This window comes from Gambusia affinis, linkage group LG03 (assembly GCF_019740435.1).
Source record: "Gambusia affinis linkage group LG03, SWU_Gaff_1.0, whole genome shotgun sequence".
Taxonomy (NCBI): Eukaryota; Metazoa; Chordata; class Actinopteri; order Cyprinodontiformes; family Poeciliidae; genus Gambusia; species Gambusia affinis.
The window spans coordinates 28,374,725-28,402,390 of record NC_057870.1 but is presented as its reverse complement, the minus strand read 5'-3'; the positions used below and the strand labels follow the sequence as shown (position 1 = coordinate 28,402,390).

General features: G+C 36.9%; 1 protein-coding gene and 1 non-coding gene across 6 annotated transcripts in view; both read right to left on the bottom strand.

The window, feature by feature from the left end:
- The window catches only part of taok3a (TAO kinase 3a), a 60,021-nt gene extending 35,132 nt beyond the window's left edge, over positions 1–24,889 (bottom strand). The window contains exons 1-2 of one of the 5 annotated variants that reach the window (XM_044110775.1): positions 24,652–24,889; positions 4,644–4,768 (exon numbers count right to left, since the gene is read on the bottom strand). The gene's annotated coding sequence lies outside the window, so the exon portion shown is untranslated. Of the gene's footprint in view, positions 1–4,643; positions 4,769–24,192; positions 24,253–24,413; positions 24,556–24,651 lie in introns of those variants that run through there. The other 4 variants (XM_044110771.1, XM_044110772.1, XM_044110774.1 and 1 more) reach the window with 4 other exon arrangements.
- A 2,199-nt stretch (positions 24,890–27,088) lies between these two features.
- LOC122828894 lies at positions 27,089–27,240 on the bottom strand. The gene has a single exon (XR_006370278.1). It is a non-coding gene; the product is annotated as a 5.8S ribosomal RNA (ribosomal RNA).
- Between the last annotated feature and the right edge of the window lie 426 nt (positions 27,241–27,666).

The following is a 27,666-nucleotide window of genomic DNA, read 5'->3' as shown; positions in this document are numbered from 1 at the left end:
ACGGGGACCTACCTTAAAGCAAAAATAAACTACACTTTTATTTCTAATGCTTGCATGTTTTTCTGAATGGTATTTATTTCACAATGTGTACAAATGTATTGTCTATTTGCTGACCTGAGGAACAAAGCAGTGTGTTCGTTTGTGTTACTCAGTATTTGTCTGTCTTCTGGTTGCATCAGCCCCTCTTCCTCTCATCTCTCCTTTTTGAGTTCTCCAGATAGTAACTGGCTCAACATCAATTTCAACTCCCTCCTCATGAAACACACACCAACACAGGAATACACATAAATAGTAATTTTGCAAATAGTAAAATTACTATTTGTGATAAATTTTTGTTCAGATTTCTTAACACAGAATGCCAAAATGTGAGGAAGTAATAAAATTAAAGAAAAAAAGGAATGTTTGCTAAAGAATGACTTCCATCGAGGGATGGCATTTACAGTTGGTGGCGTCTATAAATCAGATCTGGAAATTAACAATGGAAAAAAAAAAAAAACTAAAAAAAGAAAAAGAAAAAGCTAAAAATAATATGCTGATTTTAATAATAGTAGCAACATAGAATGTCAACATCTGAGGAAGTAATAAAATGAAAGAAAAACTTATTGTGTGCTAAAGATAGACACACAACACAGAAGCAGCTTCATCACAATATGTGAGCATTAGAAGCTGCATTCCACCTGCTAATGCTCCATTCTACTGCCCTCTCCTTTCCTCTGATAAGTGATGCAACTTGGCAACAACAGGTTGTAACACAGGGGCCTTGGTAAAGCTCTTACCAGTCCAGTAAAGAATGTCGCTTTGTGTGTGCGCACGTGTCTGAATCTATGAAGAGTATTGTTCTAAAAGAGCTGATTAGGCAAATAGCTTAGGCAGATTAAATCTGTGCTGTGTGATTTATTTACTACATGTGTACTAATACACAATAGTATGAACTGCCCACAAAAAACCAGTGGGGATAGACACTATTGTATTATCTCTATTGTAAGGATAAAGATTTCCCATGATCATAATTGTACTATAACAATTGCAACCCCCTAAAAATTACAGTATTGTGTGGAATCCATTTTATTATTTTATTCAGTGTCAAAGGAGAAGTAACATTTTCTAACAGTTTATTATGTTGGTAACTCTAGAGCAGTGGTGTCTTTTTGTCATGCGAGTCAAAATAATCTAGTATTATAATATATGTAATACAAAAGTATTCACAAAAAAATGTAATTTAATAAAAATTAAATGATATTTTTTTTAGCTACCCAACATTAAACTAAGAATGCAATTCTTAAAACTTACAAATAAAGTAGTCAGAATCTTTGTAGGAAAGGGATGTGTAAATTATTGTGGGGTTTTGTACATTTGCCATCTATAAAAAGAAAAAAAAATTTTTGGGCTTGACTGAAATAAATATAAAGAATTTTAGCTTATTCTCAGTAATGAGAACAAGATTTGAGTCAATCATTTTAATCAAGTTATATGCAAAAATGCAAAAAGTGTGGTTATTAAAAGATGAAAGCCTTGTGTTGTACCTAAGACTTTCCAATGTAACAAGATTTTAACTTGTTGGCAATAACTGTGTCCCAACTAAAAATAAAAAGTCCCCGTCTGTGTCATCCACCATTCTTAAATTGCAGTCAGGGGCCTCACAAAATTTGTTCCTGGGCACATTTAGGACAGATGTGTAGCCAGAAACCGTGGATTTGTGGAATAAATACTAAAAAAAACCCATCAATAAAAGTTAAGTCCATATTACTCATCTTCATATGGTTTGTAGGTGCATGATTACTGCAGTTTCTGCAATGATGCATTACAGACGATGCAACATATAAACTTTAATCTGTAAAGAGGAGATTAGAGAATCTATGCCAAAATGGCCTGATATTTTGCATAGCCTATACCAAACACACATCCAAAACTAACTCAAAAATAATTCATTAACTTGATGCTCCTCCTCTCACACTTTAGATGAGTGAAAAAAAAAAACATTTTCAACTGTTATGTTAGTTGAATGCACAAAATAAAAGGGCCAAAGATTAATTTCAGCCTCATTCCAGTAATTATACATGTATGCATGTACATGAAAGCATCCATGTGTTAAATGTGGGTCAATATTATCACATGAGAAACGCATTAACATGAACTAAGATACAGATACTTCCTCCTCTCTAAGCCTCTTGTGCTTTACTAATTGATATGCCAGATTGTTATTAAAGACCAGGTTTATTGTGGGCATGGATTAATAAGCCTGATTATTTAGAGAAAATATTTCTCTGTATAAGTAAAATTATTTAAATGAAGACCTTTTTAGACAATTATGAATACAAATTTCAGGTTTATTTAAATTATTCAAAGTGGTACGGTAAGTTATCTTTATAACAGTTTGAATTTACCTTTAATTTTAGTTTATCATCTTTTCCACTGAAATTTCTGTTTTTAGTTCTGGCATCCAGATCTCGTACTTTACATTTACAGCTTTCAGTTACATTGCTTCAAATACAGTATAAAGTCAGTCTCACAAAGGTTATTAATGGGTTTAGGTCAACTGATGAAATCAAAACCTTGTAAACGTAAACTTTTTTATGATGAAGCTGATTGAAAATTACCAACAATAAGCACATACAAGTTCCAAATTTTAACACAATCGCATACCAAAACAAAAAGGAGGAAACTATCTGATAATGTGTGCATTTGAATGCATTGATAACTTGGATGCATAAAAGGCTTCTTTAAAACTCCATCTTATCCTGCTGGTTTGGAGCTTCATCAGTTCTTTCATGTCTCTTTGCTAAGATTTCCCCTTTAATCTTCCTTTTTCTTAAACAAGAAAAAGAAACTCTTTGGTAAGGAAAATGTTTTTCTTCCTTCATCATTCATTTAATTCATTCCTCCTTCTGAGGTTCTGTTTGACAGTGAGTGTATGTGATCACAGGATATTAATGCACATTGAAGCATGAACATTAATATTAACACATTTCAATGTACAGAGTGGAAAGAGAGCACAGATACAGCTGAGATATATAGAGAGAACACACAAGCATCCATATGTGTCTGTGTGTGTGGGTTTGCATGGCCAGGGGGTTTATCAGCTTAAGCCAACCCCCTCCCAGCTTTAGACACAAACAGGAATTAGACAGACTGTGGGAATTCTTACTGGGGTTCAAATTGCCAGACCTAATCAGTAATGGTGGGGGAAAAGAACTGTGCTGATGAAGTTTATGAGACTTATGTGTGTCAAAGTGAAAGCATAAGAATTACGTAATAATCCAGCTCCCTTAACTCCCACCAGGGCATTTTAAAGAGCACATTTAGGACTTTAAGGATTTTCTGTGTGTTTGTCAGTGAGTGGTTGGATCAAACATACCCTTAATAATAATAATAATGTGCATGTTAATAATTCTGTATCATGAATACAGATAAAACATACTGTGAGCAGACAGAGCCTCTCATCTCAGAAGAAATCAAAGTCCTCAGAGTGCACTGCGTGTGTGTGTGACGTATGCTTGCGTATGAATGTGTGTGGCTTCTGCGTTACAGTAAGTGGGTCAGCCTCGTTACCGTATGAATAATAAAAAAAGTTTATTTTAAGCACAATACCAGCTTGCTAACGAAGAGGAAATGTAAACGCAGTACATGAGAAACAGCTGTTTCAGTATGAATTGTGAAGTTGGTTTATTCTGAGAATTTTCACAAATACAAACTATCTGGCATGTGTGGAACGGGCACAGTCATTTTATTCAAATCTGATTGCCGTGCTACAACAGCAGAAACTCAGTTATCTTTCTCATGCTGTACAATATATCAAAATCACAGTCATTGTTACAGTTTCTGTGTGTACAAAAGGGATTTCATGAAGGTATATGAACCCTTAACAGACTTATCTTAGAGATGTATTGTATGTCACTTTTCTCTATGAAGTCAAAAGTTCAGCTCATGATAACCTTTATTTACTAACCAGCATGTGATTCAGCAGAGCAGAAACGGTTGCCAACACACACACACACACCCACACACACACACACGTGCGCACTTGATTTTGGTCAAATTATAACGACTGCTGAAGGTTCTTAGTGCAGCAAAGACAGATTTATGTTATTGCTCAAATCAAAAAGATCTTAAAAACAACAGATCAACCTCAGGCTTTCATCACTTACTATAATATGGAGTTGATTTAGAAAAACTACACCTAAAGAAAAACAAAGTATTGAATTCTGACTTTAAAGCATCACCAAAAGTCTTTTAAGATCACATAAATATATTCAATAAACTAAATAAGCTACATTTATTTGACAAATAGAAATGAGTGACGTGGTTTTGCAAAATAGAAATTTGGGACACAATTAAGAAAATGTGCTGTAAAAGTCAGAAGAAACTATTAACCCTGTTGTGTGTTTGCACATTAGAACACCAGCAGAGCATTGAGGTTTCAACACAAGGCAAACCAGGACCTAGTATAGGGGTGGCTCATAGCTGTCCTGTTTGTTTATGTAACTGTGCAAAGAAGAGCATTTCTATGTGAGCATGCACTGGTACAAAAACCTTGGTTGGTAAAATGTTTGCTTACAGTGGTGAAAAGTAAGTGACATGATGAGTATTACAAATAAAATAAGAGTAAGAGCAACAGAGTGAGGTGTGTGTGTGTGATGACTTACCGGTAAGAAACGTGTGACAGAATATGTTAGCCTATCCTCAGTCTCCCTCTCTTTTCCACTCTCCTCAGAATAAACCCAGAACTGCAGTTTTGTCAGCTTCCCTCATGACTGGAATAACACTGTTCCTGAGGTTTAATGGGGAAGAAGGAAAAAAAGAAAGGAGCTAGTTAGATGGTTCTTTATTAGGTACAGGAAAGTAAATGTTGAATGTGGACTTTAAATATTTGTCAAACCAACATTACCCAGGAAAACAAATTGGCACAAGATCCAAGACACCAGTAGAGAGTTACGCATAATCACTTTTTTCTCATAAGTATGTATCGACATTAGTAATGTTGGTGATTTTATGTAAAAATCTTTCGGGATTTTGTAAACATTTTCTTTACAGAAACATTTCCTTGGGACTTGCGACACTATATTTCTCCAGTTGAATTATATTTATTTATTTATTTATTTATTTATTTTTGTTCTCTTTAACTTAAAAAACATTGTGTTAAGTTTTTATTGGAGGAGTCACCTTTTTGTTGAGTGAAGTAAATGAGAAATATAACTAAAATTACTTGTGACTTTGTGAAGAAATTCTTTTTTGGACTACTTGATCAAAAAAATAGTTGATAGGAAAAATAGGTTGTTAGTGGCAGCCTTGCTCTGTTGTTCATCCAATGAGACTGCCAAGAGATTCTATGAGCTCATGGAAATGTTTGGCAAATACGCCACACACCAAAATGATGTTTACTTTCTATTCACTTTCATCAGGGCTGCATTTAGCTTTTTGTGTAAAACGTTCCTTATGTTGAATGGCTAATAAAACAAGAGATAAGAGTAATACAAGTGATACTCGCCCTGTGCAAACACATGTAAAGCTTTCATATAACTACAGGAGGAGCATACTATGTAATGACTCAACTGGCATTAAAAATCTCCTTGGTATTTGTCAGTGGTTATTATCCCAACAGTAACTACAGTTACTCTATCAGCTTTTAGGCAATAATAGACTTCAGGTATTATATTTTATCTGGGGTTTTTCTACTTGTTTTTGCTCTTATTTATGCTGTGAATCATAAAGATCACAGCTTCCACAAGGTGAACGACCATTTTACACAGCAGAGGGATGGAAGGGATTTGACCTCTGTGTGCTGCTGAACAAGTTCTTCATGAACCTCCTATTAATGTTCAATGACAGATCACAACAATCTGGACAAACACAACCTTTCAGTTGTTCACCCACCAGCAAGCACAAACAATATTTCTCCTTCACCCACACAGACGCACACAATGTATTCACAAAGATGCATCAAATCTGAGCGAGTTGTCCTGACAGAAGAGCGCTGTCAGCTACTGCGCCGTTTTTGTCCTGACAAGCAGGTGGTGAAGCATTCAGTTTTACCAGCGAACACGAGCTGACCTTTCCGCAACACATACTGGCCTAAAAACAGAAACAAAACTCTCTACAAGTAGCCCTACAGTCTTGAAGCTTATCCATTATTCAGATCTGTAATGACCTTGTGACTTTTCTTTGAACTCTGAATAAATTACATGTTTTTTTCCCCCCTTTTCACCTAAAAAATAAATTGTTACCCTTTTCTTTTGAGCTCTTAGTTAATCCTCCAACCTCTTGCACGCTTGTTGATTCTGATGGAGCCATGCGGCAGACTGTGTGCTCAAAGGAACTGTATTCAATAATAAAACAGAGTGATAGGATGGAGGGATGAGAGAGCAGGGATAAAAATGTATTGTGCCCCGTCTGAGAGACTGAATGATTTATAACACAAACTGACGCTTGCACGAGCCTCTGGGAAAGTTGAGGCTGCACTTCTCCTCCCCCTCACACTCTCCTCCCCGCTTGGCATTTATGACCAGTCAGTTATGGAAAGGTATATTCATGAACTATCCATTGAGAATTTTTTTTTAATTCATCTTCAAAATGTTATAGGTTTCTTACTTTAAAGCTCCAAAATTAATGATGACAATCATTTTGAACTAAAGATGATTAATTAGAATTTATCTAAAGATGATCGATTGCAGTCCATGCTACTTAAAAACAGCCAAGTGAAATGTGTTGAAAAGAAAAAGGTATCATTGTCAAGGAATTTGTAAACAGCTTAAAGTGAGTTTAATTTTAATCTGAATGACTATTAGTTTTAGTATTAGTTTTAAATTTTAAACAATAATTAGGACTCTTAAAATGTCATTGTCTAATGCGTTATATTTTTTGGGCATTTTTCTGTGATGCTTTGACACAAAAAGTTTAAAGTTTTCAGTTTTCAAATGTGAAATTAGCCAAAGTCATGCCATATACAGCTGTCTAGCAGCTTTGTAAGATACTTTCTTTATACAGGAAATATTGACATTTAGGACTTGCAACACAAGCTCCTGTTATTCATTATGACATTATTCATTATGTCCCTAATTTGTGGATTGTCAAACAGTACAGAAGAATACAATACAACATTAGTAGTAGAAATGTCTTAACTTCATTCTCAAAAACTTTACCGACTCTCATCAAGTTACTAATGTTAAGCTATTTAGGCCAATTTTTACACCCTCTAAGCAAAGTAAATTACAATCAAATGTGGATTCTGACTATAATTACAAGTGTCAAATTTTGACGTGATAACAATTACTTAGTAAGTGACATCTTTATTGAATTCTTATCCACACCCTTTATTTTCCATTCCTTTGGGTGCATAACACACTGACCACTATGAATCATAATTCATGAATCATGGGCCATAATTTCTGAGTTGCTAACTGGTCATGAAAAGCATGTCAACTGCCCTGAATTGTATTTGTGTTCAAGGGCAAAATATCTTACAGCTTTTAGGATGAGGCCAAATGAGTCGATGTTGGATGGAGTGTTGAATAGAAAACAGACTCTGGCCAAGTTTAGAGCTATTTTGGTTCCAGATTCATCTTGTTCTCTTATTAATTTTTTTTTTACAACATGGCTCCACATGATTCACACAGTATTCATGGTTGCTTGGAAAGAAACCTTGGGAATTATTTAATGAGACTGAAAAAACAGTGGTGCTAATTTTTTTTAACCTATTTTAATTAGAATTTGAGAGGTGAGGTGTCTGATTTTATTTGGTACTTCAGACTCAGTATCCAAATGTTTAACTCCCACCAGATCCTTTGTGACTGACATGGGACTCTGATGACTCATACTTGAGACAGGTGGACTTGCACATCAAAGTTAAATATTGCTTAATATAAAACTAAAGCAGAATAATGTGTTTACAATGTATAAATTCCCCCAGGATGTAAAAAAAAAAAAAGACAGAAAATAATATTTTCTGATACAATGAAGTGAAATATTATGTCCTGATTATCCTACCAGGGCGGTATGGTGTGGATTTTATAGCAGTGACTCATTTACACAGAGTGAGCTCATGAACAGTTTATATCAAACAGGATTTTTACACTCTGGGGTCTGGTGTAATCTCACAGGTTTATGAACTCTGATAAAAAGTATGCGATTCTTCCATGCATTCAAATATGCAAACAAAACACATACACTAAAAGGTTTACTGTTTAGATTAAAGCCAGATGTAAGATAACTGTGATCATTGGAGGACTGAATGGTGAAAACTATAGTACTAGGTGGCCCATACAGAAATACATATTTAATTGCTAGTGTGGTTTAACTTCAAAGTAAAGACATTAAGCTGTTAAATGCAAATAGAAACTCTTCTTAAGCTGTATTGTTTAAGAAGCAAAGTGTTGTCCCGTTTGAACTACCGTATAGCAATCTGACAAATATTTGTCCACAACAAAAAAGAATACATTAAATTCAGAATTAATGGGGCAGCCTTTAAATAAAGTAAAGTCATTCTGATCACTGAAATGCTTCATTCCTACAGACTTTAATTGTTTTCACCTGAATACATGGCATGTCCTTCAAAATAACAGATAGTAAAGCTCAGATATGAAGGATTTTCTATGATGATTTATGCAAATAAGCCAAAGTTAGCCTGACTTCAGTTGAAGCAAAAGCTTAAAGGATTGCTGAATGTTTTTTCCAAGTTGTCCTCAATTTCTATTATTCTAACAAGATTTGAAAATGTTTTGTATTGTAATGCTACTGATACGAACGAGCAGGAAAACATGCCTTCTCTGCTGCAGACATGTCCATTAAAGTAGATAAGCTCTCCGTACTGCTGAGCCTCATCTTCCTGACTTGTGACTGAGCAGAGACCCATTTTCCCCTTACAGCTAAGTTGAATATCAATCCTAATCCCCTTATTAATGTAAAAAAAAAAAAAAAAGAAGCTATTTGCAATGATACAGACTTGTGAGGTGTTATATAACATAACAGAATAAGCATGCTCTCTGCACAGAAAAGCCTTTGCACGTGAGAAGGATTTTTACACCACTGTCTTACTCTCATGTGTCCATATAAAGGATCTCAGACTACGGCAGTATTAAGCTAGCTTTGGAAGGTGTGTTTGCGAATATCCAGAAGTTATGAAAGGAAAGACTATTTAAGGGGTCAGGTCTAGATCTATCACTATGTGAACGTTTAAGAAAAAAAGCTTGCAAATTTAACTCCTAAAGAAAACATTTCTGGTTTCGTGTAGATTGTTAAGTTGCACAAAAACAACAATACCACAACTGACATCATAATTACCAGATGAATGCTACTGTCTAGTGAATTATTTCCCAAATCATTCATAATGAGCGTGAACATCTATAAACCTTACAACCTTGAAAAGAGGTGGGAAGATGCAGATATATTCACACATTCAGATAACTAGTTACATACTTTGTACTAAACAAAGCTGACACTTTATTTGGGATGAAAGTTCCCCCCCACGGAGAAATCCCTTGAATCCAGATGAGTCATTATCTATGTCCAATGCCTATCCCTCTGGAATAAAGCCTGGAGTTTTCTCTATTAAAGCCATTTATCCTCTTTGGCAACAATCAAGGTTTGTGTCTCTGAAACTTATTTCCCCATCCAATCAGGTCAATAGTATGCCTGGTCTGCTGCTTTGTTTTTACCAAGTCCTGCAGTGTTTTCGTCAAACGCGCATAATCAATTTCTATCCTTCTTTTTCACAGATACCTCCAACCCATAACACAAGCTAGACAAATAAAGCACACAGTGTGGCAGAGCAAGAGGCTCTTACATTATTCAGTAGCTCCTCTTAGAATTTTACACATCAGAGAAAGTACTGGATGAAGTGGAGGCTATTCATGGTTACCACTATGACCGTGAATAGCTACCGTTGCATCCTATTGACGTTCAATACAATTAAAGCAAGAGATAAAAATACTATTTCTTTGAAGTGAGGAAGAGATGATTTTTTTGTTTGTTTTACAGCAACTGTTAATATACATTCACTGTATTGTTTGAGTTTAATGTTAATCACAGTGTGGAATAATTAATAGTTAAGTTTCAAAGTGTTTTTGACAACAGGCTACATCCCCACATCCTTCTCAATTATACAAAATGTATAAAATATTTAGAAACATGAACTGTTCTTGAAGATGCTTTTACTCTACATTGGCTGTTTTTACTGTGTAGTTTAATCTTTTAAGTAACTTCTGCCTTCCACTATGTCAGTATATTTATTTGCATAAACACGAGAGAGGTTGTAAAAGCTTTTAACCTGCAAGTTAAACAATTTTTCTGAAAAACTGTCGTGATTAGGTTGTATGCTGATATTTACTCAGCATTTCAGAAAACAAAGCAGCTCTGAGTAAAGAATAACTTATAATGAAGATTAAAGATTAAAAGAAAAAGTACACATCATCATAAATTTTTTTTTAGCATACCTGACAAACAAGCGAAAGCACTTAAGGGCAAGTTGGCTTACTGAAGTTTGATCTGGGATCAAATACTTCCAAGTTTGACCTTCTGATGTATAAAGTGGCCTAATCTTATTGCCTTTTAAATCTGAATAGTACAGAGAACTGTGTGACTGTGCAGGGGATTGCCAACAAATGTCACCTTCACTTGGTTTGGTTCACTTTCCCACTGGACTTTTAGAAATGGACTGAATGGGCTGGTTAACATGCAACAGCTGCTTGTTTGGGGAACTATCACGACACACTGGTCATTATGAACAGCAGGAAAGGCAGTGAGCTATCCACCACATTGCCTTTCATGCAAGGGACAGACACAGTAGCAGCAAAAAAGATGGCAGAAAGTGAGAGACTGAAGTACTGCTGTGGTTAGAGAAACAGACCAAAGAACTGCTTGGAAAATCACATGTGACTTCTTCCCTGCAGTTCATTTTCTCTTTATAGTTGGCTGAAGTCTTGAACCTTAAATATTTAAGAAATAGCATTATAAAATACCAGAGCTAGCTGAGAACATTTCAGATTGTAGCTTTATTTTATCTTTATTTCCGTCACAGTCTGTAAATGCTGTAAAACATGAAAATGTGGGAGTTTGAGGTTTATGTAACATCTTCTCTCATGGGTAATCATTTTGGCCATTTTTTTCTGAAACCCATGTATCACATGGAGCATCCCAAGTCATTATTTTAAAATAACGACTCCACCAGTGCCACCTCCTCTAAGCTGACTCACTGAACAAACACCAACATGCACATGTTGGTTATGATGCAAATTGTGTTAGAAATACCCATCAAGTAATGTGAAGAGACTGGCAGAGAGCGCTCCAACAGACTCACTTTAGTTACTGACCACAGAAGACTTATGACAATTCAAGACCATAGAGATACTGTGAAACTCATCTTCCTATTGTGATTAAAACAGTTTTGTTTGGTTGACTTCTGACTGCATATCAAAACATTAATCTGCAGTAGAAGAATGTTTTACATTTTAAGAAAGAAATACATATTCTGATAGTAATAAAACCCACAAGATAGTAGCATTGGGAGAACTAATAGACAAGAAACAGAGAAAGAATTTTACAGTTGAATATATTATTATATTATAAAGTGAAATATTTTCCAGTCACAATGACTTCCTGGTAGAAAAAGGGAGAAAGAGTTTTTGACCGAGTTTAAACTCAGATTTACACTGACCAAATTTACACACCAAAATGTTTAAACAAATTGGCAATTTGGGTAGTCATGACTTCCATATCATTTGACACAACTGGAAACCCCTCTGTAGATGACCTGTAATTTTTGTTTTTCTTATATAACACCCCAAGCAGACTGGATCGTTGTGTGACATCATGGAAACATCAAATAAAATTGGCAAGATATTAGGAAGAGGATTGTGGACCTGAACAAGTCTGTTTTATGTTTCATGTGAAATTTCTAGACACCTGAAAGTGACAAGTTCATCTTTTCAGAGTATTTTGTGTTATTCCCGGATTATCAATGTCATGTGACCTGGTATACTCTCCCAGTGTTTGTACCCGAATCCTGTGAGCTGTCTTTACCTTTGGAATATTTTTCATACACAATTATAATTGATACAGTTAAGAATTGATAGTATCATAAGACAGCCCGGGGTTGTTGCCCAATCAATATGACCTCAGTTCCAGCTGAACTCGGTCATGCTACACACACTGATGGTGACACCAACACTAATCGAAGGGCCTCTGTTTTGCTTTCATACCAGTTTAGCTCCAGAAGCAGTCAGGCTTAAGAATGTGACCCCCAAAGGTCAGGACCTCGGATAGCAATCCTAATTGATATTTAACCCTGTTTGTCCACAATGCCTTTATTTTTTTCCTCTAGGGACATTTAAAAATTATAGTACAGTTTAGTTTTAATATGTATTAATCTACGTGTACAACATTAAAGATCAAGATTATGCATAAATTGAAACTTTTAGACTTATGCAGAGACTAAGAACAGTCTCAGACAGCACAGTAACCATCTACTGCATCACCCAGCTGCTCTCCTAAAAGGCCATTTAAAAGAACTAAGGTGTTGAACAATAGTAGCAAATCTTCACGCTTGGTATATGTTCTGATCAACACACCACACAGTAATTATTACACAGGAAGATATGGTCATTCATTCATCAGTTTAGATTCACACAGAAACAGCAGAACCTTTAACCTGTGTGGAAGCACCAACCAGCGGATGTAGTTTTAACTCCAAGCTTGTATGTGCGTTTGAACATGTAGGCAACAGAGAGCAAAGTGTAGTTCTCTAAAGCCCAACAGGGTTTTTCAATCCAAAGCAGCAGAAAGATTAACAGAGGCCTACTTCACAGCTACATAATGACAGCAGGGAAGAAGGAAAATGATTATGGACTACAACATGCTACTGCTTCTTGCAGAGTTTTATTCACAATAAAATATTTAAAAGACAAAAATTTAATGGAGAAGTTGAGCAACCATTAGCTAGTAGAGACAGGCGCTTCTCTGCCATAAATGGCAGAGTTGAGTAACTACTTAGCCTTACATGTGTCCATCTTTCTCTGACATGGAGGATGATCAAGGCTTTCTAACATTCATAATCCGATGCAACTGATTTAGAAAAAAAGGGACAGAATCATAGCTTTTCCTCTCACCTTTTTCCTTGCATACTAACCAAGGTTTGCAGAAGTCAGAAAATTTTTAGAACCAGTCTGCATGAAGCTAGGAGAATGAACATGAGCTTAGCCTCTCAACTCAGGGAACAGCTTACAGAGGAGACATCTATGCAGAGAAGTGAGGAAAATTAAGCTCGTCATCACAATATTCAATATTAATATCCAAATTAAAACAATTTCCTGATGTTGTAGACGTGACAGAGATCATTTTATCTGATTACTCGTAAAGTTTGGGATCTAAGCAAAAGTGCAATTGCAAAGTAGAATGTTACAAAATAAAATTTTCTTGATTTTACTATTAGCACATTTACCCAATTTAGGGATGAGTGAAGGTGTTTGAATACACCTTTAATGTAATTTGACCATAAAAATAAAAAAACAAAATGGGTCTACTGAAAGTTTCACAAAGTATGCACAGTATGCTACAACAAATGAAACCATTTAAATAGTATCTTTGTGGCCGGTTGCTAAAGTAAATGAAGTAATACAGCTGCTGATCATTTATTTACCTGGTTGACTTCAAAAGATAAAGCACAATGAGAGAAGCCAAAGCATGCTAAGCTGTGTCCTATCTTCACATTTTCTTTCTTTGTCAAATGAAAACAGAATGATCATACAAACTGAAAGATAAAAGACACAGAGAGGGGAATGTAAGACCCCCAAAAAAGAAATGCACATCTGGTCCACTGAGTCATTCCCTGTGCGTTTTCTCACTTAGTCTTTTTTTATAAAGACTCACAATATAAATTATGTATACCGTCATCATCATTACGGTTTACACAGTGTAGCAGAGGGCCCATAGGATTTCAGTTTTATGTAGTCTTCCAGCCATTAGCTTGGGAATTCATTTAGTGTTAGAACTTAGCTACCCTCTTCCCCTTTTAGATCTCAAGGATTCATCAAATCTGTTTAATTCTACGAAGGAAAAAAAAAAAAAAAACATATATATATATATATATACCCTTTCTCAAAAGGTTTGAGTGATGCTTTTTAATTTTTCTCTGGATGAGTCACATCCAAATTGTATTAAATCTACATTAGATCAGTGAGTTGTCGATTGAGAAGAATTCCAGACTGGTGAGCTGAGCTGAGAATTACTCACACCACAGTGGGAAACAAAACTTTCAAGAAATCCTGCCAGACATACCAGGTTTGGGTAAAAAGGTAAACATAAGAAAAGCAGTCAGTGGTCATGTTGGAGTGACTAATTTTAGTCCACAAAATTTAAGTTATACAGCATTGGCAAAAAAAAAATATCAGCAATCAAGTTGTTTTAGATCTTCTGATTGTATTGCTAGTAATTAAATTAGTCATGTTATTGATCAATTATTACACAAAGGCTGGAGAATACTACTTAGCAAATGTTCACATATGCACAGTAACTATGCATTAGTTTTGAAATCTGAGAGGAACATTTTAGCAATAAATCAAAGCTTAGCTAAGTCCAACAAAGTATTCCAATGTCATGTTTTAATCCTGACCATTATTTTTGCACCAGTGCTGCTCTCGTTCCAAATGTTTGCTTGAACGTTGCATTTGGTTTTAGAGATGGGGTGAAAAAGGTCATTATGTTCACAATAATAAAGCCAACTATTATAAAAATTTTGTCTTTGGGCTTTAGAGTCAAGTTAACAAGTTTTAAATGCCAATATGGTCTTGAGTATGAATAAGAAGCTCTTAGACATAATATATTACGATACTTGACTTTATAGGAGCTGCAGCTGCATGCTTCTGGATGTTACCCACACAGAATCTGGGTTGAGAAATGTTATGTAATTTAATTGTTCACATTGACACAAAGTCAGCCAAATACTATATAATTATTTGCTGTTTTATGATTCTATTCTGAATAAGCATCTAAATCTTTAAATCTAAGATAGCAGCAGCACTAACTGAATCATGTACCTTTCCTCTGCTTAGCATTTGCAAGAAACCCTATGGCCTATCTGATGGAGGCCCAGAGTACTACCAGGAAACAATAGCTGGATATGGGGCAGGAAGGTCCTTGTCTATAAAAATAAGCGATAGTGTCTGCATGCATTGGTCTCTTTGATGGCTTGATAATTTCAGTACTTCCTTATAACCCTTTCGGGATTTTTGCAGAACTGCAATTATCCTAAGGTTTGAGACCTTCTGGCTTTGCACTTCTGACATATGTGTGTTTCCGTATGATGAACGCTTTTATGTCTGTTGGTGAGAGAGGACACAAGACAGAGTGAGGGACACAGTGCAGTGGGGTTGGATGATTTGACTGGCATAGCTTCCTCCAATCACAGTTTAATTGGACAATTGCTTAGATTAACTTCAGGCTTTTTAGAATGAGAAAGCCATGCAAAACTGTTCTCCAATGTACTTCTAAGTGGGGTGGTGAAAGTCCTCACTCTGGATTGCTCTAAAGCTTAGTTCCCTCAAGAGAATCTCCTATTGTATTAGTCTCTCTATTATTCTTCAATAAATAAAACACACAGGAGAAAATGTACATTATGTGTTGCAAAATTGTACTCTCCCCTCTCCTCATGAGTAAATTAAACAAATCGTAGTGCTACCAGATCAGGGGAACAACACTTTGTGGTCAGCAAGAAAAAAATCTCTAGTTTGATATTTTAAGAGCCATTAAAGTGATTAAAAAGAAAGCAGAAAGATGTGAGATGTCACCAGAGTTTCTCTATTTTATTGATTTTGTGCTTTCAACCTTTGCCCATCATGGAACATGCTGAATTTGGAAATGTTGGCAGTCTTCTGGAAATCTCAAAGGTCAAGTAAAGCTTGGCATACAGTGCACAATATTTTCAGTTGTATTCACCTCCAGCTCTATCTTTACGATTACAATGCAAGGTTCTGTGATTTACGGAGAAGAAGAAGAAGAAGAAAACAATGAAAGTGAGGAGACACTTACCAAGACTGAAAATGCTCAACAAAAACAAACATGCTTCCTTTGCATTACTTGCTGTTCTCCATCCATCCATTTTCTAACACCCTTGTCCCTAGTGGGATCAGGAGGGGTGCTGGTGCCTATCTCCAGCTAACGTTTCAGGCGAGAGGCAGGGTACACCCTGGACAGGTCGCCAGTCCATTGCAGTAGTTGATGTTCTATGCAGAGAAACTTCAACTTCTCTACATTTAACTGCATACTTTTACTGAAGTTGTGTATTGCAGCTATGAGAGTGATAAGTGAACTTAAATCAAATATGCAGATAGAAATGTTTAAGGAAAAAATTTTCTCTTTCACATGACTTTGAAAATGCTGAAAGTTCATAAGCTCCAGTATTCAAAATTCTGCCTGTGTTTTTTCCAACACATCTACTTTCAAGCAAGCAAAATTTAATTATGATAATAATACATCATATTACTTGCTGTACTAATTATAATAAGCCAAATTACTTTTATACTTTCTTAAGAAACATTCCAGTGAGTGACTTGTGAGTGTAAGAGCTTCAGGTAAATTTGACTCTTGGCGCTGCTTAAACAGTGAGATTCCCTCAAGGAACAACCAGAATTTCAAACAAGTTTGATTTTTGTATGACCATACTATTACTGATCAGGACCTTGCCATGAGGTGTGAATCACTTTTACAAAACACTATGCATAATGCAAATATACATAAATATATATATATATACATATATATATATATATATATATATATATATATACACACACACACACAGTTGCATGACTGGAATACTGGCTGAAAATGGGCCAAAACCAGTCCACGTCCTACAGGCACAAAATGTCATTTTTAATAACGTTAACTTCCCTAATAAATTTAACATAAAACTGAACTATAAATTCTCCTCATTTTAAAAAAGTGAAATCCTCTAATACAATGTGCACTCCCTCACTTTTTGCACTATCTGCATTTGCTTCCAATGTACTAAAAAATTATTGAAGCTTTATGTCAAGAAAACGACAAGTGGACTAATATCTGTATCCGAAGGTCAAACCTTTAAAAAAATGATAGATCAACAATTGGCCACAAATCTCTGGTACATTTCCAGCAAACATCTAGTCTAAGAAATCAAAGGTATGCAGATAAGAAACTGATAAGACAAGACATGTTCCTGACATTCAACTTTTTGCCCTCAAGCTGTTGCATTTTGTTTCAAATCTGTGATCTTGTGCCAAAGACAGAATCATTTTTTCCCCAATTATTCAAACTTGTATTTATCCTGACACACTGGTGGTTGGTGAGAGCATTACAAAATCTCCCCTAGATTCCAAGGCAAATCTCCACTTGACCCAATGAAGGCTGTCCAGTTACAGCATTAGAGCCGCACAGAGCTTGGGCTGAGGCCTACATTCTCTTGGGACTGGGGGATGGGGGTGGGTTGGGCGCACACTGTAGTAGCCTGACAGAAAAGGAGTTTTCAAGCCTTTGCTTCAGCACAAGGCCAAAAAATAATAATTAAAAAAATCCTCAAAACACAGAATCATTTGTAAATGATCGACAGCCATTGGATAATGCTCCCACTGAAAAAAATAACTGCCTCAACAAACCCTAGGTCTGACCTGAAATAAAACAATAAAATAAGTTGTTTTTTTTTTTTACTTTGTAACTTCAAGGTTGCTGAGTAAAACTGACTTTTTGATAGCTATGACACAAAGAAGCATTCGAGTAAGTCAAAGGTTGCTTCCAAATTAGAGCAGTGTGGTACAGCACATTACCTCATCCCCACTCACATTAGCAGACGTGTCCATCATAAGCATGCATCCTAGGCCTTGCTGACATTCCCAGCTCTGCTAAGCTAGTGTTGCACACTGGAATTCTCCCTGAAGGATGCAACGGAAAGTTAGCAAAACAAACAATTGTAGGGCTATACATGACACTTTGAATTTTTTTAAAAAGAGCCCTATTACCACATATTTCTAAAAATACTCGTGTCTGAGCCTTTTTCTTCTCTCTGCCGAGCTAAAATAAGCCCCAGATCTGGAGGAGTGGTGGAGGGCAGATATAACACAAATCAGCAGTCGCCAATGATGATGTACGTTTGGCTGATGGGAATAGCTGCTCATAATTCCTCAGCATGTCGAGCTAGCCTAGTCATGAAGAAAAAGATAAAGGCTTAGAGATTTCACAACAGCGCTAGAGAGGAGGCAAATGCAGCCAAACATGATGAGGATTCAAAAGAGACAACATTGGAGAGGAAAGAGGTGCGGGGGGGCAACTCATGGCCACAGCTGCAACTTGGCCCAGAGGATTTGAGACATTCTTGTAATAAAGGGCTGTAATAAAGTCACTCATCCCAAGTTTCCACACCCATTGCAACCAACTTTCCAACATGCCTCTTTTATAACAAATTCTGAAGAAAGAAAAAAAACAATGGAGAATAGAATGCACAAGAGGCATAAAGCTCAGGAGGTGTGTTTACCAGGCTGATTTCCATTATTTTATATTGTATAAAATGACAATAAATTGTGTGTTTAAGTCAGTTTAAGCCAGATGCTCTAGAGAAGAGCTTGTAAAATGTGAAAAAACCCAGAGGGTCACTGCAGGTGATCATATGCCCCCAGATGGGCTTTCATGAAATATACTGCAATAAATTCCTTTTCATGTACACATTTTCATTAGAATAAACTTAAAAGGATGACAACTTGATCTTCCAGCTGACCAAAATTTAAAGCAACTGCTCAGTGTAGATGGTTTGTCATCATTACAAGGTGTTGACTGAACAGCAGAGGTGGAACAATCACTTTAAAGTTATTTGATCAGAGTGCATCTGTTGCATCACAGTTTTTTCCCTCTGAGACAACATTTAGAGAACCAAGACCGTGACTCAGGTACACATCAGCTGCTGTGTCGTGACTGAACCCATTCTACATGTTTCCGATGAGTGGGATTACATTCAGTAGTGCAAAGACACTGTTTCCATTAAATTCAGGAATACCACGCAGAAATTGGCTCTAATTATGCATTAACATGCAGTGTTATGTGTTTTCCAGATATGTTGTGCCATTTTATAGCACAGTCAAGTATGTTACCAACAGTTGTTATTAAAAATTATATATATAACTATATATAGAAATTTGACTTTGTGATATAACCCTGTGAAACTGGGCTTCTGTCTCTTTAAGAAACTCTTGCTCTTTCTGCAACTCCACCCTCAGGAAGTCATCACAACAGCTCTCCTCTATTAACCCTTTAATGCTTTTACCAGCGTTGCATGGAGAAGCTCAGCTGAGCTCAGTTGATGCGCTCGGGTGATGCACAGTTCAACCAGGAATTGGCTAATTTCTGCTGGCTAGTCTGAAGGAGCTGAGTGGGGAAACACGGGAAAGAGGTGGTCTGTAGTGCTGAAGCTCAGAAACTTGAGAATTGCAGTTCCGAAAAAGAGCTTTGTCTTCGAAGGCGATGCTCTGTCCCATCTAGGTGTTTTGCACAACTGAATGGTTGCCACAGGAAATTAAAGGACTTCTCAAACATAAATGAAAGAATAAAGGCAACAGTCCAGGTTGTTTTTGATGAAAGAATTACATTATAACAGGATGTAAAGCTCAAAAAAGTCAATTTTACATAATACTGTTCTTTTAAACTCAAGAGCATATGCAGTCATGAAACAATATATTAATTAAATAAATGCACTTATTGTAGAATAAATAAAAGACCTTAAATCTATGAGATGATCAATCAAATCAATTACAGCCATCTTTAGGATGACTTAATATTGCTCTTAAAATTTATATTACAATAAAAGATTCCATAATAGCTGTTGATCCAGTTACCAAATATATGCACTGGTTCTCCTCCTGCTGACTTCACAAGACCAACATAGTGTAGCAGTGCAGAGTTTTGCTGTCTTTTGAAATCATCATTAAAAGCAGTATGCATGAGCACATCTGCAAGTCCAAGAGAAATTGGGGGTAGGGAGAGCAACATTTTCCCTGTCATCTAAGACAGCATGTCTATGTTAAACATGCTAAATCATATCACTGCAGAACATTACACCTGAAAACATCACTTTAATATTGATAGGCTCAGGTCCTATAGCATAGTTAATCAACACTACTAACACTGACTTTGAAAAATGGAACAAATCATTGTTTTTTTTAAGGGTTTAGCCCCTAGAAATGTGGATAGAAACAAGTGCATTGTTTTCAGTTCAGGTGAAAAACATTACAGTGGCATGATGTTTTCTGATAGCTTATATTTAGAAAATTAATTAAAATTTGCATCAGATGTGTTAGGTAGGATGTTATTAGGTAGAAAAAGAAAGAAAATATTTTCTCTAAAGTTATAGATATATTTAAAATCTTCCAATATCTCCCGCTTCATTCATGGGGAAATTTGACCCATAAAAAATAAAATACCCAAAGATTGCTGATAATTGTAGTTAACAGCAAATTTCTTTCTATTTTGGCGAAATAGAAAGAAATCCATTGGAATGTCTTCTGAAGTTGAAATTTTGACCAAGAATTCAGATTTGACATGCCATCTGTTTGTATACTATTAAACTCATGGTTCATACAGAACTCTACAAGCTCTGATTTTTAGTATGTTCCGCTATGTTTTCAATGCTTAAAACAGAGAAAAACATTTCATCAGCTTATTCTGCTAATAGTATTTACCCTGGTGACCAAGCACAATAATGAGCCAATCCTATTGGTTTTCATCCATCCCAGATCCAAACTAACTTCTGAGACAAGTCAAAAATAGCATAGGACGAGCAATTTTAAGCAATCCAAGAATATCCCGTCTTTCCACATCCTTTTTTTAAGTTACATGAAACTCTGCAGTGTCCCTAAGCTTGAAGAAAGTTATAATAAAACTTACAGACTTTGAAAGCTCAAATTGTTTTTTTTTTTTTACTGAATACCACCAATGCACCAAAAATATGTTTTTTATCTTGTTACTCATCTATTTGTGGTGTCTGTCTATGCAAAGTATGAATGTCAATGCCACAGGCTGCAGAAACCTTACATGAGCAATTTTGGTTTTAGGCTTGCTCAATTTTGTGTTAGCCAGTAGGGAAACATTCCATTTTCTTTCATTAAAAGATACTGCAATATGACTGGAAAGGCAACTCAAACTCAACAGTCAACTGTCTCACAACATGAGCTTACATAAGCGACACCTGAAATAAAGAGACTGTGAGTAAGATGTTAACAATGATAGTAACAATTGGGGTTCTTTCTGTGACACCCCAGCTGTGACCCTATTCACAAAAGGGGCTCTCTGGCACCCTCCATTGATGGCTCTGAGGTGGCTCAATTTGAACCTCCTATGATGCCTCACTCCTTCCTTCACATCAACTGAGACACCTACCTCAGGATGAATTTCTGTTTTCAAAGTGTGTCATAAAAGAGTCTGTTCTTGTTGTAGCTTCCTGTCATTAGGAAGTGATAGATACAAACAAGGTATTTTTAAAGTGGGCATCAAACAGTAACAAAGTAGCAATAACACCTTATTGCTTAGTAACTGTATTCTCATCACAGCTCATTAAAGGAAATGCATTCTGGTTGCTACTTAATATCCTGGAACACAAGAGATAGTTACAATAAAAACGTAATTTTTATGTGAGTACACATCATTCGGTGAGTACACATCATTTGGTGGCTTGGTTCAAACAAGATCATGGAGTTTGTGGAATTATATATGGAAGCCCAAAATTATTCATACTTTTGACAGATAAGGAAAATCATGTGGCAAGAAAATGCTAATGAATTTAAAAGATTATCTAATCGTAAATCTGGTGACTAAAATACTGAGAAATCAATTCCAATTTAAGATGTCATAAGACCTTGTTAAGACCACTCTGAATAAAATTTAAGGCCCTTATCTTCACAGAAATGTACAAACTTTGTCCAGCCAACAAGAAACAAATTTACACTAATCCATAAAGGATGCATAAAGCTAGCTAGCTAGCAAAGGTATATTACAATGCAGTGCAGATGTTTGCGTTCAACTCAAACTTTTGACAGAGAAAAGTCTCACGAGAAAAATTAAAAAAAAAGTTCTACAAGAATAACTGTCGCACTAATACAAAATCTAAGACCTGTATTTGCATTTAAGTCCAGCTTACTTTTTATATATATAAATTCAATATATTTAATTTTGGATATATGAATTTAAGGCTTTTGAAAGGATGGACAAACACCCTGTAATGTTTCTCAGTACCACCCACTCCCTATCCCCCAAACATATTTGACCAACCTCACAAGGGTCACTGATATGCACACATTTCTTTTTTCATGGTCAGTAAATACACCAAAACATAAGCAAACAACAAGACTATTCAGTTTATAAATTATTTTTGTGTAAAGAATACGGATATTCTGAATATCATTTAGATGGTTAAAGGAAGGACAAAAGATGTTAAAAATCATTTAGAAAGGGAAGAACATTTTCAATAAATGGATGTTGGCTGTTCATTCAGACAGCTACAATGAGTAGGTCATCAGATAACAGAAAGGTGAACATATGACAACAACATTGTTCTGGTTACCCCTGTTAAGAAGCAAATTCTGTCTGGATTAAGAAATCTCAAAAGAAAGATTAAACTTTTCTACAGGAAATACACATAGCAGTTGCTTTTAGTAACACTAACTTTGCTAATATCTGGGGGCAAAGATGCTTTGAAATATCAACTCAATAATCAAGTCTTTGTCTTAAAGAAGTAATATTCTGTTTAACATTTACGCTGTGTAAATCTTCTTGCTCTCTCACACAAGCAGCGGGATGTTGCCTCTGGTCGCAATATATAAAAAATGACTGATCACAACAACACAAAGACTCATGTATACAGGCAACACATGAAATTAACAATAAAATGGATAAGACTATGAAACTTCGTTTTACATAATCTTGTAGGAAAATGTACAAAACAGTAAAATTAAAGATTGACATTTATTGTTCAAAATCTGAATCAATACCTTTATTAAATCGATGATAGAAGTATCAGGCAAAGAATCTCTATATTTGATGTTGTGCACTATATAATCTGTAGGCCAGTACACCGACAAAAATCAGAATGAGAGCAACCTATTTTTGCAAATTACACGGTCAAGTTAGGATCATAAACAGTGAATTGTCCTGCATATCACAAGGAAGTGTGTCACTTTCTGTTCCGACTATCAGGGCATATTTAAAAGGTAACTAAGAGGTATGAAAGGACCCACAAAACTGTTCTTTGAAACCTGCTAGGAAAATCAGAAACCTCAAGAGGAAGAAAAAAAACATACAATTTCCTGTATGTGCTTAGGTAGAGCAGCATCCTTTCCAGCCAACTGTGCACCAGTCTATTATGCAAAGGAAGTAAATTGAGTTTACATTTGTTTTCAACTACTGCAATCCTGTTAAGCTAAAAGCTGGAAACAAAATATCTAAAAATACCGTAAATCAATCTGAATGACATGCAGTTGCAATGTCATAGTGAAGGATTACAGTTCTTTCTGTTGATTCCTGTCTAACTCCATGGGCAGGCTTCTCAAAATAAATCTTTACAAATGACACAGTTTAGCTCTGTAACGCGGCTCCTGCTGCCTCTCGCTCACTCACTCATGAGCTCTACACACACAAGAGATGACATCATGTTGGGTCAGATTGGGTTTTAGTGCTCAGCTTGCTATCTACATCTGCCATTTCCACAGCATCGAGCATTCCTAACGTTTTCCCAAAGCTGTAAATTTAAGCAAGCATAAGTCTGTCTGCAGGTGACGACATGAGAAAATTATTTCAAGTACGAAATAACAAATGACGTGCGGTTTTTAATATTATTGTCGCAGACAACGAATGAAACATTCCCTTAAAATTAAGTGCATAGAAATACTATGCTAAACATTGATAAACGAGCGCAGACATATGAACCAAAATGAGGCTGGGAGTCATGTTGTGGCGGACGTAGCTGTCTCAATATCCATTGTGACTACGCACTGATAGTAAAATCTCACTCGCAACAAGGCAGACTACAATGGAAGGTACCACAGTTATTTCTGATGTTACACACTGAACGGCACTGCATGACAGTGCTAAAATTACACACAGGACAAGTTCCCACAACATCCAGTCGCATTGTCGTCTTACAACCCCCCTCAGCTTTACACTTCCACTACAACCTGTCACCCGTTGGCTCAGCGTACTCACCCCCTCCAAAAGGAGCAAACCAAACACCAAAGCTTATTCCCTCGTCAGTTCCAGGTGCAAAACATGCACATTTCGGCGTAGCTTTTTTCCTTATATATACATGAAAACATTTATGAGCAGGTGCAGAGAAGCGAGAATGAACACTTCGTTATGACCATTAAAAAGACAAACCTACGCACTTTAAACCCAGCGATGCTGGTGTCTGTGTGTTACCTACTCACCACCTCTGAGTGGACTGGCGTTCAGACAACAAGCCGAAGCAAAACCAAAACGACGGTGACCATCTCCAACTCCAATGTACTCAATAAAATCCACTTTTTTTTACCTTCTGACATTTAGCTACACTAGCTTAGCCGCTGACACGAGAGGAAGTGTCAGTTCAGTTTGAGAGCGCGAGGCTTTAGCGCAAGCTGTTAACTGACAAACGGTGGCAACATCAAAGGGTGGAAAGCCGCTCACCTTTTGTGAAAGTCGTCCAGGTTAAAAAAGAGAAGAAAAAAAAAGATAATGCGTACTTCAGAAAATGTTTAGTCCGACTTTGAAGATGTCGGTGCGACTTCGCGAAGTGCTGTCAGTTGGTCTAGACTTCCTGAATGACGGAGCCGCGGGAGAGCAGAACAACCCCTCGCTCGTGTTTGACAGTTACTTTGACAGGCAGGCGGAAATAAAGTTGCCTGCTGAGGGGACCGCTGGAGGATGTGCGCGCTACAGGCTTCGGGTTTCTTTAAGTTTTTTCCCCTAATATATTCATACATTATTGAGATGGTCTGTGCTCGTTTAACAAGATCAAATGCACATATTTTAGCGTTGGAGTAAAGTTGCTTTACCAAACACAAAACTATCCCTCCCATAAAAATAAACGATCAGAAATTTTGCACCTTATTTTCTTTGCAAATCATTAAAGATGCATGACCTGAGTCATACCCGATTCTGTTGCAACTTCAGGAAAGAAAAAATATATACTCGGTGCAATGCTGCCATCTGCTGTTGTAAGTTAAGTTGTTTTTTTTCTTTTGTCCTCAACGAAGAACTGTGAATATAGCATTACTTCAAGTAAATATAGTTGTTGGAGCTATTTATTCTTTATTTCTTAATCCATTTGAATTTTTTTAGTTAATTCCTAAATTTCTATTTTTTTATATTATTTACAGAATTTAATTGCAGGTGAATAATTGTTGATTCTATTTATGTTTTGTTTTATTATTTTTCTTATTTATTCTTTCTGAGTCAGACAGGAAGTAAGGTGGGTCGGTCCACTTTCTATAAATGTAGGTGCCTGGTAAAAGACCAGCAGGCATTTGGGTTTGGGGCCTATGGTTTTTACCAGCGCAAGAGAAGTAAATAGGAGAACAAAGGATGGTTTGAACATTGTAATATTTGCTGAAAAGGAAAATAAAAGCAACCAAGACAGTCAACAAGTTTGGACATTAAACTTCTTTCACCTGCGTGAAGAATCTTGACCCCAGTGCCTTATAGTGGCTGAAGGAACTTTTATTGGATGCTTGGTTTGGCAAACAATCGCCACTACAATAGTTATCCAAGAAATAACTCAAGTAAGAGTTAAAAGTATTTTGTCAAAAGGCCACTCAATTAATTTGTATTATCCACCCATCTATTTACACCTTTGTCCCTTGTGGGGTTGGCAAGGGTGCTGGTGCCTATCTCCAGCTAAGGAACAGGTGTTATGCCGAGAATTATATGCCCTGTTGCGGGAGCGCGCAATATGACCGGCGACAAAAGTTTTAAAGATACTAGTGATATTATCATGTTTCCTAACCATGTAAGCCCTAAAACTGTGTTTTTTTTATTTCGCAGATTAATTGAAATAAATAAGGTTTTTACATCTTTATTGAGACATATGAGTCGAACGTTTTTCAGTCAGTGTGTGATGAAAATGTTCTCCGCAGATTATTTGAAATTCCCCGATTTTTCTTTTAACACCATAATAGCTTAAAGCATTACTAAACAGAAGCCCGTTATGTAGAACATTTTATATCATTATTAACTGTCTAGTAATGTAAGGGGGTGCATTTTAATTTCTGAGCCTGCCAATATTTGTATCCCCTGTCTTATTTTCCTGTTAATATGAAATTTATAGCAGTAGCTCAGAAAACAATCATTAGAAAATGTGAAATCCCTCTTAACTCTTTGTTTCTTCAAGCTATGAGGGGGATGCATTTTTTGGCAATATGGATTTTGAGCCTGTTGATATATGCATGCCCTATCTATTTTCCCCAAATAGTGTCCTATTTGTATGAAGCAATACCAGTAGCTCAGAGAACAGGAATGATTATGTAGAAAGGTGAAATCCTTTCCAGCTCTCTAATTATTAAGAGTTAGATTTGAGTAAAGGTGAGGAAGGTCACCAGTGGCCTCCAAATGTCCCTTGCCAGAATATGTCCTGCAGTTTGAAGACTTTGGATAGTAATGTGTTATATGAAATGTTCTAGACAATGACACATATCCTCTGAGCTACTAGAGTGACTTTCATATCTGTACAACACTTTTGAACTGAAAAACAGGGCATGCAAATATCGGCAGCTGACGCGCATAAACGCGGACAGCATGTAGACTGGAATTCAACCGGCAGCCGGGCCCGCACTTTGCAGGGAGCCTCGACCAGAGGCCCCCCCTCCCCGGGTCCGGGGAGAGAGGAAAGGAGAAAGGAGAAGGACGGCAGACGGCGTAAGGCACGGTCCCGTTGCGGGAACCGACCGCGTCCCGCCAGGCGTCCCGGACGGTCTGCACTCAGGGGTACAAAGGCCACAGCAGGGTGGGGGGGAAGAGGCCGAGCCGTGGTCCGACTCTCCCCTCCGACCACCACCACCGCAACGGGCCTGCGACAAGCCCCAGCCGCGGAAGGAGAGCAGGGCTCCACTTCTGATTGATGGCAAAGCGACCCTCAGAAAGGAGTCGCCCCGGGAGGAGCCCGGGGCAGCAAGGTGCGTTCGAAGTGTCGATTATCAATGTGTCCTGCAAATCACATTAGTTCTCGCAGCTAGCTGCGTTCTTCATCGACACCTGAGCAGTGATCCACCGCTAAGAGTTGTCTGAGTTTTTTCGTGTGGGAAAAGCTCAGAGAGTGGGTGGTTTGACAGAGACAACCGACTGCCGTCAGCCTCCAAAGTTTCAAACGTCTCTACTGTCGGCCCCTCTAACTGTCAAACTCCAATGGGTACTTACCCTAACCCTAAATGTCCTGTGGTGCCACAGTCCTGTGGGCTTCAATCCCCATCACTGCCACCAGCCTCCAAGGTTTCAAACGTGTCTGCTGTTGGCCCCCCTAACTGTCAAACTCCCATGGGTCCTTCCCCTGACCCTAACCAAAACTCAATTCACATCTTAGTCCTAAATCTGACCCCCGACCCAAAAACAGCGTTTCCCCTTGTGGGGACCAGGCTTCGGCCCCCACAAGGAGCAGTGGCTCCCCACAACGTAGTATATGTCAGGAAAATGGTCCCCACAAAGTATTAG